A 10679-nucleotide genomic window follows, 5' to 3' on the forward strand; every position below is an offset into this window, starting at 1 on the left:
TCCGTAGTCCTGTGATTGTCTTAGTCTTTTAATGAGGTTCTGGACTGTGAGCCTCTCAAGTTCTTCTCATGTATTTCCTCCCTGCTTCCCTTTGGTGAGATGAGTTGGCAATAGGGGATTGGAGCTGAATATTTTCCTTCCCTCACAGGTCAGTTAGGCTCTGATAAAACTCCAATAATATGTGTACTCTGTCGCTTCAGCTGTGTCCAACTCTTCGCGACCCAAGGGGCTGTAGCCCGCCAGGATCCTCTGTCCACGAGATTCTCCAGGCAAGAATCCTGGAGTGGGTTGCCTTGCCTCCTCCAGGGGATCTTCTCTTATGTCCCCTGCACTGGCAGGCGGGTTCTTTACCACTAGCGCCACCTAGGAAGCCCAGAGTAGCTTAAGCTCTGGGTAAATAGTTTCCCCTGAGGATCAGTTCAGTTCAGTTCAGCCGCTCAGTCATGTCAGACTTTTTGAAACTCCATGGACTGTAGCACGCCAGGGCTTCCCTGTCCCTCACTGTCTCCTGGAGCTTGCTCAAACTCATGTCCATAGAGTTGGTGATGCCATCCAACCATCTCCTCCGCTGTCATCACCTTCTCTTCCCGCCTTCAATCTTTCTCAGCATCAGGGTCTTTTCCAATGAGTCAGTCTCCACATCAGGTGGATAACGTATTGGAGTTTCAGCTTCAGCATGAGTCCTTCCAATGAATATTCAGGATTGATTTCCTTTAGGATGGACTGGTTGGATCTCCTTACAGTCCAAGGGACTCACGAGTCTTTACCAACACCACAGTTCAAAAGCATCAATTCTTCAGTGCTCAGCTTTCTTTATAGTCCAACTCTCGCATGACTGTTGGAAAAACCATAGCCTTGACTAGACGGACCTTTGTCGGCAAGGTAATGTCTCTTTTTTAATATGCTCTCTAAGTGAGTCATAGCTTTTCTTCCAAGGAGCAAGCATCTTTTAATTTCATGGCTGCAGTCACCATCTGCAGTATTTTGGACCCCAAGAAAATAGTCTGTCACTGTTTCCATTGTTTCCCCATCTATTTACCATGAAGTAATAGGACCAGATGCCTGATCTTAGTTTTTTGAAAGTTGAGTTTTACGCCAGCTTTTTCACTCTCTCCTTTCACTTTCATCAAGAAGCTCTTTAGTTCTTCTTCACTTTCTGATAAGATGATAAGGGTGGTATCATCTATGTATCTGAGGTTATTGATATTTATTTCTCCCGGCAATCTTGATTCCAGCTTGTGCTTCATGCAGCCCAGCATTTTGCATGATGTACTCTGCATATAAGTTAAATAAGCAGGGTGACAATATACAGCCTTGATGTACTCCTTTCCCAATTTGGAACCAGTCTGTTGTTCCATGTCCAGTTCTAACTGTTGCTTCTTGACCCGTATATAGATTTCTCAGGAAGCAGGTCAGGTGATCTGGTATTCTCATCTCTTGAAGAATTTTCCACAGTTTGTGGTGATCTACATAGTCAAAGGCTTTGACATAATCAATAAAGCAGAAGTAGTTGTTTTTCTGGTATTCTCTTGATTTTTTGATGATCCAGTGGATGTTGGCAATTTGATCTCTGGCTCCTCTGCCTTTTCTAAAACCAGCTTGAACATTTGGAAGTTTGTAGTTCATTTATTATTGAAGCCTCACTTGGAGAACTGTGAGAATTACTTTGCTAGCCTGTGAGATGAGTGCAATTGTGTGGTAGTTTGAACATTCTTTGGCATTGCCTTTATTTGGGATTGGAATGAAAACTGGTCTTTCCAGTCCTGGAGCCACTGCTGAGTTTTTCAAATTTGCTGGCGTATTGAGTGCAGCACTTTAACTACATCATCTTTTTGGATTTGAAATAGCTCAACTGGAATTCCATCACCTCCACTAGCTTTGTTCGTACTGATGCTTCCTAAGGCCCACTTGACTTCGCATTCCAGGATGTCTGGCTCTAGGTGAGTGATCACACCATCGTGGTTATCTGGGTCATGAAGATCTTTTTTGTATAGTTCTTCTGTGTGTTCTTTGGCAAAGAATTGTATATAGAGAGTTACAAAAATTGTGTAATATTTGAAATATGTTAGTATTTAATGCTTTTTAACACATTTGTTAAAACCCAATTATGTGTTTAACCTCATTTGGAAATAATGTCAAAACTCCCATTAATGTCTCTGTTGGGTTGGTGGAGTTCTTGGTCTTGGTTGTCCCTCATTACCTCTACTCTAGGTATGTCTGGCTCTGACCACACTCTGCTGTCATCGCCTCAGTCTGTCTGGAGGCCTCTCTAGAGCCCATCTTGGGAAGCCATCCTGGGCTTGCTGCCTTACTGAGTTCTGTTCTCTGCAGGGACCAACTACCGTAAGGCTGAGAATGAGTCTTCCCATGGCTAAAAGCTGGCTTGTGCACCTATGGTCCTAACCTAACACATCTCACGCTTCTGGCCTTGTGCTGGGCGTGGTCTCCTGTGTCTGCCCCTCATTCCCCCTTGTGGGAATTCACCCTCCCTACCCTGAGTTTGTTTCTGGTTTCAGAGCTCCTCTGGGTCACAGCCAAGCTGGCCTGACCACTGTCCACTGAGCCCAGGACCTGGCCTGGGTAGTCAGGCCCCCCCACACTCTCAGGTTCACCTGGCACTTTGCTCTGCAACCTCCCTACCTCTGGAGGGGGCGAGCAAAGGCCATGTCTTTTATACATTTACGTTTATTTTTAAAAGTATTTATTTATTTGGGTGTGCTGGGTCTTAGTTGTCACATGAGGGATCTTCAACTGCAGCATGTGGGATTTATTAATAGTTCTCTGACGAGGGAGGCAACCTGCGCCCCCTGCATTGGGAGTGTGGAGTCTTAGCCACTGGGCGCCCAGGGAAGTCCTAGGATATGCCTTTTAGAAACAACATTTTCCACTTAACAAAGACCCCAAACATACAGATCCCGGAATAAACAGTCTCCACCAGGAAAGGCTACTTAATTGCATTAAACTCTCAGATTTGACAGATGAAAAATAAATCCAATTTATGGAAGCTAGAAGTGGCTAATACTCCAGATGACAGAATCCAGATTTAAGAGGACGGTTCTTGTCAGTTGGAGCAATGGACTGAAGTGGACATGATGGCATTTCACTGGTGCAGATGTCAGATGTGTCAGTTTTAATTCTCAGATTCACAATTGCAGGAGCTCAGGCTTAGTAATAGCTTAGTGGCAGCCCACATGTAAAACACTTGAGGGCTTTAGCTGGAAAGCTTTCCAATTATATTTTGCCAAACTAGCATGACCCTGATTATGAAACGTCTCTGTCTATACGGCACACAAAGAAGCCTAGGAACAATTTTACTAAGACTTTTAGTTGAAGTGTAAGTAATGTGAGAATATATGGTCTGATGACAAAAGATTGCTCAAACAATTAAGCAGGTAATTTTTGTGGCAAAATATAAATTACTAAGATAGATTCATGAAGAAGAAAATTTTGAATAGGCAAATAGTCACTGAGTGACGGTGAAAAAAATTTTGAAGGAGGACATAAAGACGGCATTGAGTCCAGCTGGCTTTATAGCAAGTTTGTTCAAGCCTTCAGGGAATCTGCTGTTAGAGCAATTGCAGACCATATAGTCTGGTTTTGTCGGTCATTGTCCTGGGTATAGAATTTCACGTTGAAAATCACTTGACTCAGAATTTTGAAGGCTGTGATTCATTTTCTACTATTGTAGCCTCTGGTTTTGTTGCAAAGTGTGATGCCATTCTGATTCTTCAGATTGTGTTTTGTCTTTCTCTGGAAACTTGTGGGCTCATCTCTTTGTCTTCTGTGTTTTGAAAATATTCAGACAATTAGAGGACTTATATTGTCCATTGAGCCGAGCACTACTGATCGAAAGTCCTCTCAATCCAGGATTTTCTCTGATTACTTTCACTTTTTTTCTGTTCCCCTTTTTAGAACTCTCGTTAGTTGGTCTTCTAACTTAAAAAAAAAAAAAAGCTAAACTTTTGTAATGTCTATATCTTTGTCTTTTACTCTATTTTCTGGGGTGGTTGCCTAGCTATCTTCTAAGATGTTTATTGAAGTTTTCAGTTCTACTACTATCATAATCACACTACTACCACTTCAATAAATATTTTGGAAGATAGCTAGGCAACCACTCCAGAAAATAGAGTAAAAGACAAAGATACAGATATTATGAAGAGCTAGCTCACTGAACAAGACCCTGATGCTGGGAAAGATTGAAGGCAGGAGGAGAAGGGGACGACAGAGAATGAGAAGTTTGGATGGCATCACCGACTCAATGGACTTGAATTTGAGCAAGCTCTGGGAGACGGTGAAGGGCGGGGAAGCCCGGTATGCTACAGTCCATGGGGTTACAAAGAGTCAGACATGACTGAAAAACAACAAATTATGTTTTTTTTTATTTTCCAAGAATTTGATTTTGTTGTTCTCTGCATGTTTCTTCTTTAGCACATCGTCTCTTTTTTTCAAGGCTGCAATACACTTTTATCTTTCTAAAGAAAGCAGTGATAGTTAAAAGAAGGTTTAGTCTCCACACATAATCTGTATCCTCTAGAAAACTTTATTCTGTTTGTTTCAGACTCTTTCACATAAGATGCTTCCCTTGAATGCCTGACATGCTTGGCTGTGTGCTCGTATTTGAGAGAGGGTCACTGAAAAGTTGCTCTGGGTGAATGAGTGGGGCTTCCTGACTGAGGTCTTCATTGCATGATCCTCTAACTCTCTGTGTCCTTGGGGAATCCTAGTTCCCATTCCTATAAGTCTTTTCTTTTGGATCTGTCAGATTCCGCATAGAAGATTCTTTCAAACATCTTCCTGGAGAATATATTCCTGGCTTCCAAGATTCTCAAGAAAAGTAAGAACAATTTTTTGTTGTTCAGTTGCTTAGTCATGTCTGACTGTTTGTGACCTCATGGACTATAGCACGCCGGATTTCTCTGTCCTCCACTATCTCCTGGAGTTTGCTCAGATTCACATCCATTGAGTCAGTGATGCTGTCTAACCATCTTATGCTCTGCCACCCCTTTCTCCTTTTACATTCAATCTTTCCCACTATCAGGGTCTTTTCCAATGAGCCGACTCTTCACATCAGGTGGCCAAAGTACTGGGGCTTCAGCATTAGCAATAGTCCTTTCAATGAATATTCAAGGTTAATTTCCTTTAGAATTGACTGGTTTGATTTCTCTGTAGTCCAAGGGATTCTCAAGAAAGAAGCACCACAATTCAAAAGCATCAATTCTTTGGTAGAACGTATTCTACCAGATATTCAGTTCAGTTCAGTTCAGTTCAGTCGCTCAGTCGTGTCCGACTCTTTGCAACCCCATGAATTGCAGCACGCCAGGCCTCCCTGTCCATCACCAACTCCCGGAGTTTACTCAAACTCATGCCCATCGAGTCGGTGATGCCATCCAGCCATCTCATCCTCTGTCATCCCCTTCTCCACCTGCTACCAGATATTAAGATGTTACAAAGCTACTCTAAGTTACTGAAAGTAACTCTAAGTTACTTTAAGTTATAAAGCTACTCTAATGAAAAGGGTGGTAGTATCATATAATTTGATAGGTTGATGGAACAGAATTTTAGGTAATCCAGAAATAGGCCATTTTATGTACAAAAATGTAATATATGGTCAAGCTGATATCACAAATTTATGTAGTAAGGATTACTGTAAAGAAAAAATTAATGAGATATCACCTCACACGGGTCAGAATGGCCATCACCAAAAAGTCTACAAACAGTAAATGCTGGAGAGGGTGTGGAGAAAAGGGAATGCTCTTGCATTGTTGGTGGGACTGTAAATTGATACAGCCACTATGGAAGACAGTATGGAGATTACTTATCAGGAATCCTTATCAGATTCCTTCCTTACCAGGAATAAAACCACCATATGACCCAGCAATCCCACTCCTAGGCATATACCCTGAGGAAGCCAAAATTGAAAGAGACACATGTATCCCATTGTTCTTTGCAGCACTATTTACAATAGCCATAACATGGAAGCAACCTAGATGTCCATCAACAGATGAATGGATAAAGAAGTTGTGGTACATATACACAAGGAATATTACTCGGCTGTAAAAAGAATGCATTTGAGTCAGTTCTAATGAGGTGGATGAAACTAGAATCTATTGTACAGAGTGAAGTGAGTCAGGAAGAGAAAGATAAATTCCGCATACTAATGCATATATACAGAATCTAGAAAAATGGTACTGAAGAATTTATTTACAGGGCAGCAATGGAGAAACAGACATAGAGAACAGACTTACGGACGTGGGGAGAGGGGAGGAGAGGGTGAGATGTAGGGAAAGAGTAACATGGAAACTTACATTACCATATGTGAAATAGATAGCCAACGGGAATTTGCCATATGGCTCAGGAAACTCAAACAGGGGCCCTGTATCAACCTGGAGGGGTGGGATGGGAGGGAGATGGGAGGCAGGTTCCAGAGGGAGGGGATCTATGTATACCTATGGCTGATTCATGTCGAGGTTTGACAGGAAACAATGAAATTCTGTAAAGCAATTATCCTTCAATAAAAAAAAATAATAAAAAAGAAAAACGGATGTATTTGACTAAATAGAAATTAAAAGGACAAAATAACACGCTGAGAATTTTTTTTTGACTGGGCTTTGTTGAGGTGGGAATGAAGCCTGGGTCTTCCTTGCGGTGCGTGGGCTCTGCATTGTGGCGGGCAGGCTTTCTCTAGTTGCAGAGCGCGGGCTCTAGAATGTGTGGGCTCAATAGCTGTGACCCAGGTTTAGTTGCGCTGTGGAGGGTGGGATCTTACTTCCCCAAGCAGGGGAACCTGCACTGGAAGAGCAGATTCTTAAACACTGTACCGCCAGGAAAGTCCCAAGAAGTTTTTAAAATAAAAAATATGCCAGATAAAGAGTTGAAATTTTCTCTCTGTAAGGAAGTTACACAAATTGATCACAAAGCAGAAAACCTGAGTGAAAAATGGGCAGAAAAACCACACAAAAAAACCCCACAGAAGAAACACATGTTAAAGGTGTATACCTTAAAATCTTTAGGCTCACTACTAATCAAGGCTTATTCATTGACAGATGATATATTTTTTCCTGATTCATAATTAATAAACAAAGGAATCAACAATTTTAATCATGCTCGTGTGAGTGCTTTGAAATGGACACTTTCATACAATACTATTGAACATATGCGACGTTTTTACCAGAAAGAAGCTTGTGTTACATCTAAAACCGTCCTGAACGGCTATTGGATACCCTCTCTTCTTCAGCGGCTCCCTCCATGTGAGATGCTCTTTCCCATCTCTTCCCTGGAGCCTTCCTCCTCACGTTCTGAAGCTCGCCTCCTCAGGGAGCCTTCCCTGCCTGGCTGTCTAGATCAGATCCTCTTCTTTGGGTCTTATCTATCAACCAGCCCTCTGGGAGCCAGCTGTGGGGAGACGGCTGAGGGTCTCGCCATTCAGCGTGTAACTTCCGTTTCTTTCCTCCATGTTCTTTATGGCGCTCCCACCTGTTACTCAGCTCCAGAGGGTAGGGGAAGGGTGGTCACCTCGCTGCTCAGAATGGAGAAGGGGACCCAGGATCACCTACTTTCAGTCTTTTCAGCTCCACTTTCTCTACACCCTCAGAGGTGGTTTACGTCTTATGATTTAGCTGTGCTTTTCTGAATCATCCACAATGAATTACTTTCACAATCAGAAAAAAGCCCCTAACTTTTAAAAAGTTTAAGTGTCATACCTTTTGACCCAATAATTTCACTTCTTAGAATGTCTTTCTTTTAAGGAAATAGACAATTTGGAAAGCATACAGAAATCCACACACAGAACAATTTATTTGAAGTTTTGAAAGTCGTTCAGTCGTGCCTGACTCTTTGCGACTCCATGGACTATACCATGGAATTCTCCAGGCCAGAATACTGGAGTGGGTAGCCTTTCCCTTCTCCGGGGGATCTTCCCAACGCAGGGATTGAACCCAGGTCTCCCACGTTGCAGGCAGATTCTTTACCAGCTGAGCCACCAGGGAAGCCCAGATTTATAATAGAGGATAATTAGTTGCAAACAACCTAAAAATCCAACATGGTTAAGTAGATAATTTTTGTTGTTCAGTTGCTAAGTGTTGTCTAACTTTGCGACTCCATGGGCTGCAGCACACCAGGCTTCCCCGTCCTTCACTATCTCCTGGAGTTTGCTCAAATTCATGTCCATGGAGTCAGTGAAGCCACCCAACCATCTCATCCTCTGTTGCCCCTTTCTCCTCCTGCCTTCAATCTTTCCCAGTATCAGGGAAATGAGTTGGCTCTTTGCATCAGGTGGCCAAAGTATTGGAACTTCAGCTTCAGCATCAGCTCTCTCAGTGAACATTAAGTGTTGATTTCCTTTGGGATTAACTGGTTTGAGCTCCTTTCTGTCAAAGGGACTCTCAAGAATCCTCTCCAGCACCACAGTTCAAAAATATTAATTCTTCAGTGCTCAGTCTTCTTCATGGCAACTTTCACATCCGTGCATGACTACTGGAAAAACCATAGCTTTAACTATATGGATCTTTGTCAGCAAAGGGATGTCTCTGCTATTTAACATGCTGTCTTGTGATAACGCCATATGATAAAGACATTAAGTGGTTTCCGAAGGATGCTTGATAACATGAAGAAAAGGCTTATGATTTAATGTAAATTTAAAAAAAAGCAGAATACAAAATTATGGTTACACCTTTGTTAAGATTTTATTTAAATATACACATGGAAGTGTCTGGAAGGAATCACATCCGAATATTAACAGTTGTTACCCTTAGATGTTGTGACCTCATTGTCTATAATGATCATGCATTACTACCTTTATTATTTTCCCTAATAATATAGAATATTATTATATTCTATATTCTATAGCATATATAGAATCACTATATATGAAAAAGAGAAGAAAATAGAAAAGTTAATGTAAGCCTAGATTGCATTAATAGAGGTAGAAGTTTTGAGACAAGAAAGGTGATAATCTGGATTCTGACTGCCTGGAGTACCTTGTCTAGCACCCAGGGGACTGTGGCACATGTTTAGAGGAAAGTAGACAAACTTCAGGTTGGCCAGAGACTTCTGAAATTCAGCCAGCTGGAGGAATAGGAAAAGAACATGCAGCCTGGTGGCTGCAGTGCTTGGGTGGGAAGGGCAGAGCTGTTGAGCCTTATGTGGCCCTTGAAGTCTGAGCCAGGGCTGGTGGGAGAAACTGTAAGGTGGTAAAAGAAGTTCTAACAATCCTGAGAGGAATACCTCTTCCTGGAAACATCAGTAGTCAAGTTGACATTAGTGTGAAAGGAAATGAAGGACTCCCCCCATTGAAGGCACCGGAGGTCAGTGGTAAATTCATGAGGTCAGCAACCCAGTGGTCAGTGAGCCTGCACATTAGATTGGGAAGAAGTTTTGACATCACCCAGCCCACGAGCTCTTGGCTTTGTTTATGTGCAGCTCATGATGTTCACTGCTCCCATGGGCTGCAGATAAGATGACCTTGGGTTGTGAAAAATTCCCAGTGCACTCCACGTAACCCTGTCTTTTTCTTACTCAGAAAGGCAATGTGGATTCAACTGACTGGAATTGACCTTATTATAAGACATGAACCTTGAGTCTATTATACAGAGTGAAGTAAATCAGAAAGAGGGAGATAAATATCATGAAGTGAAGTGAAAGTGAAGTCGCTCAGTCGTGTCTGACTTTTTGCAACCCCATGGTCTGTAGCTCCTCCGTCCATGGGATTTTCTGGGCAAGAGCACTGGAGTGGCTTGCCGTTTCCTTCTCCAGGTAAATATCATATACTAATGCATATATACGGAATCTAGAAAAACGGTACCGAAGAATTTATTTGCAAGGCAGCAATGGAGAAACAGACATAGAGAACAGACTTATGGACATGGGGAGAGGGGAGGAGAGGGTGAGGTGTATGGAAAGAGTAACATGGAAACTTACATTACCATGTGTAAAATAGATAACCTATGGGAATTTGCTATATGGCTCAGGAAACTCAAACAGGGGCCCTGTATCAACAGAGGGGTGGGATGGGGTGGGAGATGGGAGGGAGGCTCAAGAGGGAGGGGATATATGTATACCTGTGGCTGATTCATGTTGAGGTTTGACAGAAAACAACAAAATTCTGTAAAGCAATTATCCTTCAATTAAAAATAAACAAATTAAAAAAAAATCTTGAATCTGTTCTGATTCATGAAAAATAACATGTCTCTTGTGAGCTGCAGAGCAATGATGAGGGACGAGTTACTCCTGTGAACTCCTCACAGCTGCCATACACCTGATTCTCATCCAATCCTTTCATCTCACAGTGGTGACTCTAAAGACCCAGAGAGGAGAAAGGACCACAGTGAAGTGAGTGGGAGGCTGGAGTCAAGCCTCCCCCAGCTCTTTCTGTGACTGATAAGAACAGATACTACACTTGATCTTAGCCAAAAGGCCAAGAAGTGATTCTTTCTGTGACTGAGAGTTGCCTGTTATCGACTTAGATTTTGGTGGTGAGGGATAGGCTGGTGGGAGGAAAAAGAATGTGATGGAAGAAATGAAATGTGAATCTGCTGTGTTCCATCCAAGCCACATCACAAAAGAGATGCCTGAGTACTATATATGCTCATATTGTTTATACATATATGGAATTTTTATTTTATATTAGAGCATAGTTGATTAACAATGTGTTAATTTCAGGTGTTCAGCAAAGTGATTCATTT

At 42.1% G+C, this 10679-nt stretch overlaps 1 pseudogene; it reads right to left on the minus strand.

Annotated features, from left to right (window-relative positions):
* Positions 1–10067: 10067 nt before the first annotated feature.
* On the minus strand, positions 10068–10423 carry LOC136156537 (U2 spliceosomal RNA; annotated as a pseudogene).
* Between the last annotated feature and the right edge of the window lie 256 nt (positions 10424–10679).

This window comes from Muntiacus reevesi, chromosome 1, assembly GCF_963930625.1.
Source record: "Muntiacus reevesi chromosome 1, mMunRee1.1, whole genome shotgun sequence".
In the NCBI taxonomy this organism is placed as follows: domain Eukaryota; kingdom Metazoa; phylum Chordata; class Mammalia; order Artiodactyla; family Cervidae; genus Muntiacus; species Muntiacus reevesi.